Source organism: Oryza glaberrima, chromosome 10 (assembly GCF_000147395.1).
Source record: "Oryza glaberrima chromosome 10, OglaRS2, whole genome shotgun sequence".
Lineage (NCBI taxonomy): Eukaryota > Viridiplantae > Streptophyta > Magnoliopsida > Poales > Poaceae > Oryza > Oryza glaberrima.
Genome location: NC_068335.1, coordinates 15733298 through 15744422, shown reverse-complemented (window position 1 = coordinate 15744422; position 11125 = coordinate 15733298). Strand labels below are relative to the sequence as shown.

General features: G+C 43.0%; 1 non-coding gene across 1 annotated transcript; it reads left to right on the top strand.

Annotated features, from left to right (window-relative positions):
• Window positions 1-9574: 9574 nt before the first annotated feature.
• Window positions 9575-9648, top strand: TRNAI-UAU (transfer RNA isoleucine (anticodon UAU)). The gene has a single exon. It is a non-coding gene; the product is annotated as a tRNA-Ile (tRNA).
• The last annotated feature ends 1477 nt before the right edge of the window (window positions 9649-11125 follow it).

Genomic DNA, 11125 nt, shown 5'->3' with positions numbered 1-11125 from the left:
TTGCATATGCACTTGTCTGTCAGTTTAAAATTATGTGGGGGGTACCAAATGGAACGCTCCTAACCAGTTATTTTGGTCAGTGTTAAAAATATGTCAGGGAATTAATCTCTTCCACAAAATCAAATAAATCCTCAGTTGCAAATATATAGTATAAAAGTAATACGAGCATTAGTGAGGTTTTTTTTTTTTTTCATAGAAGCTTTAAAATGGGGTATTGCTGGGGATGCTGATACTCTCTTCTTATTTCACATAGGATCCAAAAATCTAAAATATTAATTTTTGGAAAAAGCTAAAACATGGATAATGGATTCCTTGACTGTGGAATTCCTTTGATCCACTCATTTCCTATCCACCCAATTTACTCTCCCTCCAAGTAGTATTTAGGACTAATGGTGCTAGAAGGAACATAACAGTAAAAAAAAAAAGGGTGCTATAGTGTTGCTTGAATAGAGAATCAAGTGAGGAGTATGGCTCGAAATTGAAGTAACAGGTATAATTAACCCGATAAGTCAACAAACAAGACTATGGAGGCTCTGGATCTAAAGCTATGAACTAGTAGATGACAGAAAACTAGAGACAACATAAATACTGTAAGTTTCAACTAAACAATGCACAATCCATCTATTATATATGTGTTTAGTTTGAGAACGAGGTGGAATGGGTTAACCTTATCTCTGTATTTGAGATGGGATAATTCTAACTATCTGCTAGAAATTTGATCAGATTCATGGATCTGTTTGACATGTGGCCTGCATGTCAGCGATTTTTTAGGTAGAGGTTGATCTAGAGATGATCCTGTTTCACCAATCTCCGAACCAAACATCATAAAAGTTGGCATGTTCCATCCCATTTCACCCCATCCAACAAACCAAACACACACTGTAACCACGAAGGAGTTTTAAAGTTTTACAGAAAAATTAGTGCTATTAGCCCAAAATAAGATGGCATAGCACGGTTGGTATGAACATACTAATTGCGGACGTATCGCATCTGAGTATAGATTATTGCAAAGTAAAAGATATGACTATGAATCAAATGTTCCATTTAAAAAAAATTCAAATGGTTAAATGTTTCAGCTGATGAATCACGACATAAAAAATATATGTATTAGTGAAATATCACTGAAATACCTACTAAAACATGCGAAGAAAATCATTGCAACATTCAAATTAATTAGTGAAACATTAAAAAAAATATTCATTAAAACTTATGAAGAGTGCAACATTCAATCAAGAAAGAAGTAGCAGCAATAGCCAAAAACTCATTGGGCAAAAAAATTGCACCAACCAACCACTTTGTGTGTTCCTCCTCATTTGTGAGTTCTGGAGATCCAACGGCTCGTTGGTCACCACCAAGGACATAAGCGACGAGCAGCCCCCATTAGGCTGTGTTTAGTTCCTGAAAAAAGTTAAAAGTTTGGAAAAAAGTTGGAAGTTTATGTGTGTAGGAAAGTTTTGGATGTGATGTGATGTGATGGAAAGTTGGAAGTTTGGGATAGTTGTGGGTGAACTAAACACGGCCTTAGACGAGGATCCGAACTCATATCCTAGCCTAGGCGTGGATAGTGGCATTCCTACAGTATTGTAGCTGAGGTTACAGGGTACTAACTAGAATTTTATTCTTTACCTGTTTTAGCTTATAATAATTATATTATTAGTTAAAAATTAGAGTGAGTGTTATATGTGTTATGATATGTATAGAATCCCGGTGGTTTTTGTTGTGGTTCGCCACTGGGTGTGGACGATACCGACGGTTGCGGTGCAAGTGAGTACATTGGCCGCTGGAAGCAGGTTGTCGACCATCCCTGGGCCACCTACTGCTCCCTTGAGCTACTGGCTTGCTTCCTTCGTGCTCTCTCCCTGATGAGCGCCACGTCCTCCGCAAGCCTCTTGCTCCCAGAGGCTGCTAGTGACAACCTCCTCTGATGGCAGGTGGGGACAGATCAGAAGAGTTGGGTGTGTGAGAGAGAGGAGCTCAGGGAAGCAAGGAGGAGTTTTGGATGCTGAGCATCTGATTTTGAGATGCAAGAGTTTAATGGGGGTATTCAAATTTACACTACAATATATCATTGATGAAAAATAATAATTTTTAGAAACAATACAAACTTTTACAAAAAATTGTAAAATAGATGTTATCCGAAATCATAAAGTTAGCACCCCGTCAAACAACCATTATTTGATAGGCACCTGACAAACAACCGTTGTTCGATAAGGTTTAAAAAATTGGAAACTTTGGGATGTGTGTGCATACATGTCAGTGGGCTCCAAAGTTCGATAGACCACCCCATGCTTGCTCTTTTCCTTTTTTTTAATTAAATCAACTAATCTGTCGAATGGTCGTTGTTCGACTAACATACCTGTTGAACAATGTTTGTTTGATAGGTACTCTATCGAATTACAGTTGTTTGATATGGTGCTAAATTTGTTTTTTATCAATCAACAACTATTTTTACAATTTTCAATTAAAGTTGTATTATGTTAAAAATGGATGTATTTCTTGAGTTCTACACTACGATAGATAACTGTTTTTTCTTTTAAAAACATATGGGTATTTAGCCATGACCCCCTATGCCGGCCCTTGCGCCCGGACAAAGGGCATTCTTCAAAGTAAACACTAAGGCCATGTTATTTCAGTTACACCTTTTGTAAAAACATAAAGTGTACTTCACTATATGTCGGAATGAATTTCATTATCCGAAATAAGATGTATTTCACTATAACAAGGCATTTGTAGAGGGGACATTGGGCCATGGTGCGTGAGGTCCATTAAAGCCCCCTCTGAAATAAAGAAAATTTAATTAGAATTATAGAGGATTTTATCCTATGAGAAATAGTCCTATAGAGTTCTTTGAAACAAAAGAGTGTTTTCTATCTACTCCTTTAAAATTCCTATGGAATGAACCATTCTAGAGAAACTATAAATAAGATAAGTATGAGGTCTCACCTCATGCACTACTACATAAATGATATTTGCAAATGGCCAGAGCATATTTTTGCAAACGGCTAGATGGTCCATCTGCATTGAGATGGCTGTGAAAATCGGTATTTTCTTAAACGGGCACAACCACGCACGGAAATCGATTTTCGTGGGCTATCAAATTAAACCACCTGCATGCAAAAGAAAAATAGCCAAAAAAAATACTAAAAATCGAAACCCTAGCTCCCATCCTCCCTAGCCGCCGCCGTCGTCGGCACCCACCGGCTGCGTGCTCCTCCCATAGGCCCTCGGTGATAGACCGGCGCTCCCGTTTGCCGCCCGCTCGCCGCTCCTGATGGAGGAGAGGAGACGAGACGAGGGAGGAGAGGAAAAGACTTAACGGGAGAAAGTATAGAGAGAGCTGACCAGTGCGAAAATTTGCAAGAAGGCCTCTTAACAGGTTTGCCTGTTGAAATATGACTATTTTCGTAAGCGATTCTCTTAAGAAGTCCGTCTGTACTGTCTACCTTTTGGATAATTTTACATACAGGCATTTTTAGCCCGCTTGTGGAAAAAAAATGGGTGTGTTCACAAAAATCATTTTTATTAGTGATTTTTTCCTCTTCATGTGTCTAGAATTTTTATTTTTTTCATGCGTGCTAATCAAACAGTAGTTCTGAGAATTTTATGTGTTTTAAAATCCCGTATGAATAATCCAATGAACACTATATTCTATTAATTCCAACATTTGTCCTGTTAATATGTTTTATTAATCCTGCGGTTTAAATAGAACTTAAAAATCGGTGAATATGGTCTAACCTGGTCTGACCAATCATCCCTTACGCGGGGCATCGCTTCGTATATACTAGTAGAATACCAAGGCCAACATACGTACCTATGCCCCCTGCATCCGAGATTGCTAGTTAGCGATCAGTCGCGCGCCCCTCTCCGTGCGACTGGACACATGTCACGCGTGGAGAGGGGACGGTGGACGCGCTCGAGAGTTTTCCGTTTTTTTTCCTTTTTTTTCTGTTTGGTTGTTTTTTCTTTCTCCGATTTGTTTTTTTGGTTTCTCTTTTGTTTGGTTTTTTTCGGTTTTTTTAAAGATGTATAATTACAAAGTTTGTATTCGTATATATACTAAGTTTGTATTCGTACGTATAAGTTTATATACGTGTATACACGTATACAAACTTTATATACGTGTATACAAACTTTCTATACGCGTATATAAACTTTGTATACGCGCATACAAACTTTGTATATGTGTATATATTTTTTATGCATTAGAATATATTTATAAATAGAGTAAATTACACTAACGGTTCTTAAACTTGTAACAAAGTTTCACTTAGCTCCACAAACTTGCAAAACGCACATTGACATCCCTAAACTTGGTTTAATGTATCATCCCGGTCCAAAGTCTCATTTGACCGTGGTCTTACCTATGTGGCATGCCACGTGGACGATGACATGGAAAAAAATTATTTTTCCTTTTTTTTCTCCCCATCTTTTCTCTCATTCCTCACCTTGCGTGATCAGTCAGCATGCGTGCGCCAAAGGGGACGCGGGGCAGGAGCTGCGCGGGCGTGCTCGGGCGCCGGACGGCGGGAGGAGAGGAGCGGCGCGCGGGCGCGACCGGCGAGAAAGGAGCGGCGCGCGAGCATCGGCTGGCAGGAGGAGAGGAGCTGTGGCAGGTGAGAGTGGCTCTGGTGAGAGTGCAGGCGTGGCCCTCGACGGAATTGACGGTGGCGCGGCGGAGGCTGGCGAGTGGGGGCGTGACGGGGAGGGAGTAGTGTCACCGGTCCGGCCTCTTCGCGCCCTGTCGCTGCCGCTGAGCTCGCGGGCATCACGGTCGGCCGGCGAGTGCGCGCGCACAAAGGAGGACGACGCCGGGAGGCCGGCAAGTGGGAACGGGGTGGGGCGCCGGCTGCTGGTGGTAGGCTGGGCGGAGGAGGCCGCGGGGAGGGAGGAGGCCACCTCTCCACGTCGCGTGTGCTTGGGAGAGAGGAGAAGAGAGAGGATAGGGGAGAGACGAAGAGAGGGGAGATGGGGATAGAGAAGAGGAAGAAGAGGCGGCGGGGAGAGGGAGCGGCGGCGGCTGCCTGGAGCAGGCGAGCTCCTCGCCCTCTCCACAGCGGCGACGCTCCACGCGCAGCTCCAGCAAGCAGCGGCTGCGACAACAGTATCGGCACCGCGGACAACGCCGATGGAGCGGGACGAGCGGCCGAAGTGTGCGAGTGGCCGCCGCCGCCGACTACTAGCCCCCGTGCGCTACCCCAAGGCTCGCTCCTCTCCCGCCAGCTGCCGGCCACCGCACGCCGCTCCACTCTCGCCCGCCATAGCACAGCTCCGCCCCTCTGCTCTGGCCGCCCTGCTACGCTGGCCTACCGCCGCCGCCTCGATCCGCCCGCCCAGCTCCACCCCGCGGTCTGCCGCCGCTCAGCCCGCCCCTCTGCTCCGCTCCGCTCCACCGCCACCGCTCCACCCGCGGCCTACCGCCGCCGCTACTCTGCTCTGCTCAGCCGGTGGCAGCGGTGGCGAGAGGCCGAGGGCCTGCGGGTAGGTGTAGCTCGGCGGGGAGAGGAGGGGAGCGGCGGCTGTGGATCTCATCGCCGTCAGTAGCAAGAAGAAAGGAGGATAAAAAAGGAAGAAGGGAGAAAAAATAAAAAAAAATTACATATCATCGTCCACGTGGCATGCCACGTAGGCAAGTCCACGGTCAAACGAGGCTTTGGACCGGGATAATACATTAAACCAAGTTTAGGAATCTCAATGTGCGTTTTGCAAGTTCCTGGACCTAAGTGAAACTTCGTTATAAGTTTAAGGACCGTTAGTGTAATTTACTCTTATATATATACACACACACATACAGACGTATGTATATACCATAGGGACTACCTATATATCAAATTTTTATCAAATGTAAATATAATACAATTGTACTATAATTACACTGTAACTACACAATAATTACATGTGTATATAGTATATACAAATGTATGTACATATGGTGTATATAGTACTACATATGAGAGAGACTATAGGGGGGCGAACTGACCGCCCCCTACTGCATCACCGTGGCGGGACACGTCTCCGTACACGAACTGCCGCGTACACGCAGACACACATATATATGCCGGCCGGGGCGCCGCCGTTGCCCCACCATGTTTCCTACCAGCATTGTCTCCTCCGCGCAGGCCGACTGCAAAATGCCGGCCGGTCCAGAGGTAGAATACGTCGTTCCGCGCCTACGACGATCGACGTACGCGGCTATGCCCGCCTCACGGTGACGGAGATGATACGCGACACGTCTCGGCTCGGCCAGACTTATTAACCGGAACGGTGGACTAGTGGCGTCTTCATGAGAACATCATTATTGGAGCGGAGATGCCACGCCACAAAAGTCTAGTCGTATTCCCGTCGCGGTCGCCACCGCGATTGCTCCCAAGCATATATAGCTAGGTCAACATCCGTGCCTAAATCCCGGGGTGGGGGGATTCACTGGGCTGATGCATGGTTGTTCTCTACAACTTGGAAAGTTGGAAGAAGGCGTGCGTATTTATACTGGATAAATTAACTTGTTGATGAGGACATCACGTTCAAATGATAATTCTAAGTCTAAGTCTAGTTCAGCCTCCGAAGACAACACTGACTTCAAGCGGATCTAGCGTCTTCGTACCAACTCCGATTTGGGTGATCTTGGACTTGATGGAAAGCTTATCTCGCTATCTTTCAAACGCATCTGGTCTCATATCCAAATTTATTCCGAGTCAACGGGAATCGTCAAAACAAGACAGTGCTATTGCTGAAACCGTACTTAGGCCTTGGGCCTTATAATAGACTAAGCCCATCTCGGAAGTGTCTCACTCCACCTCCACGAATTAACACTTAACCTTAGAGTTAGATCTATTTTCCTCTACAAATGTCTATGTACACCCTCTAGACCATTTGGGTATTGTTTAGTTGCATTTTGCCAAGTGCCATTCACCTTATCTCTAGTCCTCGCTCGATTAGTCGACGACTTTAGACTCAGAGCCCCCAATAATTGATGTGTTGATTGCCGGGTCGATTAGATCTATCACTTCAATCACAACTATTCCTTTGTGCTTAATTACCTATTCGCAATATTTAGATTGGATCTTATCTGGTTCTTGCAGTGTTCTCTCGTTTACATTGCAGGAATCATTAACCATGCATCGCGGTTGGTACGACATTGTTTGTGGTGTAGCGATTGCACGGCTTTCTGGACTTGTTCTGGTTGGTAGCCACGCCGCAAACGTCGCACTCGATCAAAGCGAGAGTTACCCCCACCAGAAGATCGGGTCACGAAAGAGAGAGCGTCATCACTTGTGGTACTAGTCCGTACAGCAAGTTCTCGTATATTTATATGGACAACAGCCGTAACAATAATCTAATATTGCACGTGTGCGTTAAAAAAAAATTCTAATATTGCCTCCCCTCTATGTAGGCATGCACAAAGCTTTGCATGGATCGGGATCTTCTAATTATCACACACTAAAGATTAGTATCTATCAAGTAACTACTAAAGATCGAAGGGAGTACTTTTTCACAGTAAAGATTCAATAGCCACTACACATAAATGAGTCGCCACTTCATTAGTAGTTTGGCTCCTAGCTAGTGTTAATTGTACTTGCTTGATGTAATTGTATGTAAACAGCATTTTTTTTTGTTCGCGCTAGAGGATAGAGCTATTTTATACGTAAGTGCTTGAAGATATAACAACTATTTGTCTTTAATAATTTATTTATCTATCTCATATCATACTAAAATTTTGAGATAATTCCATAATTAAGAACACATCCTATGTTAGAAATATAGTCATAATTCGATATATTTTAATCCAAAATAACAAGATAATAAACATGATATTCGCAATAGGATTTGATCTAGTGACAGTACTAGATGTAAGCAACATGAGCATGTTTTTTTAAGTATAAGCATCAACATTCACATGATAACGCAATGCTGACATTGCCATAAATATTAACAATGAAACATCTAGTAGAATTGAGAGAATAGAAGTATACCCCGAGAATGGTCATCTGCTAGATGATGAGGCAGTACTGCCTCCGTTGGTGTTGATGTTCCCGGATCCGTTTTCTCCAGTAGCGCGACCTCCAGCAATAGCAGTAACAACAACAGACATGTTGACGTAGAGGAAGCAGAGCCTGACGTAGACGACGCAGAGCAGTCGCGCTCGAGAGTGGCTCCCAAAAACTAAATCACCCGCCTACCCATGCAAGTACATAGCGGACGGAGTTCTGGAGGGCGGAGGCCTGCTCGACCCATTGACCTGTGCGCAAGCAGTGGCTAGCGTAGGAATAGAATGGAGAGTAACCAACGAGAAATCATAGTGTGAGAGGATGAACGAGTGTCTCTCTTCCTGTCGCGTAGGTGGGATTATATAGTGCGTGAGGGAGTAACGTTCAGGAGTAATTAAATCGAAATCAATCCGATTCAATTATGTGATTAACAGCAAAATCAATCTGTTGGAATTCATTCACTCATTAATGTAGAATTGATTAGTCGAATTAACGTCGATTCAATTATCGTCCGTTACAAAATATCTGAATTAACGTCGATTCAATTATCGTCCGTTACAAAATAACGAGAGAGAGTTGCAGCAGCCGCCGCCTGCCTGCCTCGCCTAGGTGCGCGCGTGTGGTAATCCTACCATCACATCAATCGGTCAACGGGGGCTCTCTAATATCTCCATATTTAATATTTAAGTTGAGATCTCCTCACTTAAGTTTCAAAGGTGGTATTAATCCCCATAACATTAATTGTGGACCTATCGAATTTATTGAGAATAAATTAGGTCTAGCCCATTTATTCCAACATCCTATATAGTTTAATTTCTGAAACTAAGAACACATTGGATGGCACTAAAATCCCCATAATTTCCCTTATGCAAATGCTTATCCATGCTGCTTTTTCTATAGTATCCTTAGCAATTCGAAAACAAATGTACAATGATTTTTTTTTTCAGAAAATCAACTTCAAAATTAAGTTCTAAAATTTAAATTTTGATTTATGAGAATAAGCATAAGTGAAACAATAAGGGTATATCATTCACTCTTATTACTATATTTTCACTACAAAGGTTCTGATCGTTTGAGCTATATATTGTCCAGCCGTGAAAAAATAAACCAAGCAACTAAAACTAGTTTATAAGGGAAATTTTATATATGTATTGTTAACGCCAGGGTTTATGATTTTGACAGGCCCTTCTGTTTCGGGCACTGGCGGAATTCAGAATTTCGCGAAATCCGGTGGAAAACTGGTAAATTCCGAACAAATTTCATAAATCAAAATTTGAATATAAATTCTCTGAGTTTGCTGACAAGTTCTTGAAAACCGGTCGGTTTTGACGACCTTACCGGTTTCAAAGCAAAGGCATGGCTGGAATATATATACTCCGAAAAGAAATCCTAAAACCAACTTTCAAATTTCCTTTTAAACGGAATTATGTTTTAGATGTTTGATACTATGAACGGCGCCAACCTCCAATTCTATACCGCAAACACCAACGCTCTAACAAATTTCGTTATCATCAAATTCACCTTTAGCCTTCAAATACTCTGCAAAGGTCTATGAAAAAATATTAAATTAAATATGAAAATTTACAATGTTAGGTCCCGTAGCTCAGTTGGTTAGAGCGTTGGTCTTATGAGCCGAAGGTCGCGGGTTCGAGCCCCGCCGGGACCAAATTTTAAATTATTGTTATTTTTTTCACCCGTTGCAGGTCCAATTTTTATTTATTTTTCAAGAAAGATTTTTAATTTGTTATTTTTTTTCACCCGTTGCACAAGAAAGATTTTTAATTTGTTATTTTTTTTCACCCGTTGCAGGTCCAATTTTTATTTATTTTTCAAGAAAGATTTTTATTTAACCTGATTGATGTTATTAATAGCTACTAAGTTGCATCACATGTATTTACTGTAAAAGTCCCCCGCCGGGACCAATTTTTTGTTATTTTTTCACCCGTTGCAGGTCCAATTTTTGTTTATTTTTCAAGCAAGATTTTTATTTAACCTGATTGATGTTATAAATAGCTAAAGTTGCATCACATGTATTTACTGTAAAAGTGCAATTTATCTCATAAATATTTGTGATCTAGTCGGATTGGCCTCCCAAATTATAATGCCAAACGCATGAGACATCTATCCCTAATTTTTTGAAATCGGACTAATTACCAAGGTCGTATTGGTCCTACGAGGCATACACGTGAGAACGATTTTGCCACATTGCTATCCAATTGGCTGGGTGGGTATATCATATATTAGAAAACCTGTTTGGACCTGCTTGTGATTTTTTTTTAAGACTAACAAGGCTTCCAGCTTCAGATAACATTTGTTAGGAGGGCTGGAAAGTCAACACTGAGGCCCCTGTAAGATGGCCAAATTACACATTGAACAACAACTTTGCAGAAAAGGACTTTCAAAGATCTAGAAAAAGCAATCAGGTCCTTCAGTCCATCATCCCCATGATATGGACGCCCAGATCGGTGAAAGCAACGACGGCAAGCACGAAGAAACCACCGCTAGCTGCAGGAGATGAGGCTTTGGATGCACGGACCCAAACAGGGCCTCCACAAGGTGGAGGTTGAGGCAACCAAAGCCATAAGTAAAGTCTTCAGCCGCACAAAATGAAGACTTCTCCCATCCTCTTCCACCGCAACCGCTAACGAGTAGGGGTAGAGGCAACATCGGGCGTTGCGCGAGGGGTTAGCTAGGTGGATGTGGTGACCACTTAGAACTTGCTGCAGTTGTCCAAGCTTTGCCGCCCCTGCGACGCTCCACGTTTAGTCACTCGAGCTCTATCGGTCTACTCTGAGCTCCAACATGCCAGCCCTAGATCTAGACGGAACCCAGGTAGATGGGAGAGAGAGAGAGAGAGATCATATTGCCGAGGGAGCTCAAGACAGTGGTATGAAAATTTGTTGCATCACGATAGAGGTTGAGATGGCTTGACATTTGGACTATAGCGATGGTAAGGGGTGAAGGTGGATCTGGAGGTTGGTTGGGACCTACCGTCCCTGACCACCACCACACACTCCGCCAACCTCCATCAGCCCTGCCGGTGTCTTTCTCTTGAATCTGTCTTTGTCCCCTTCTCCACCATTGTCGTCAAGCTCGACCACTGCCTAGTGTCATTGCATTGCTTTCTTGGTTTGCTCCTAGCT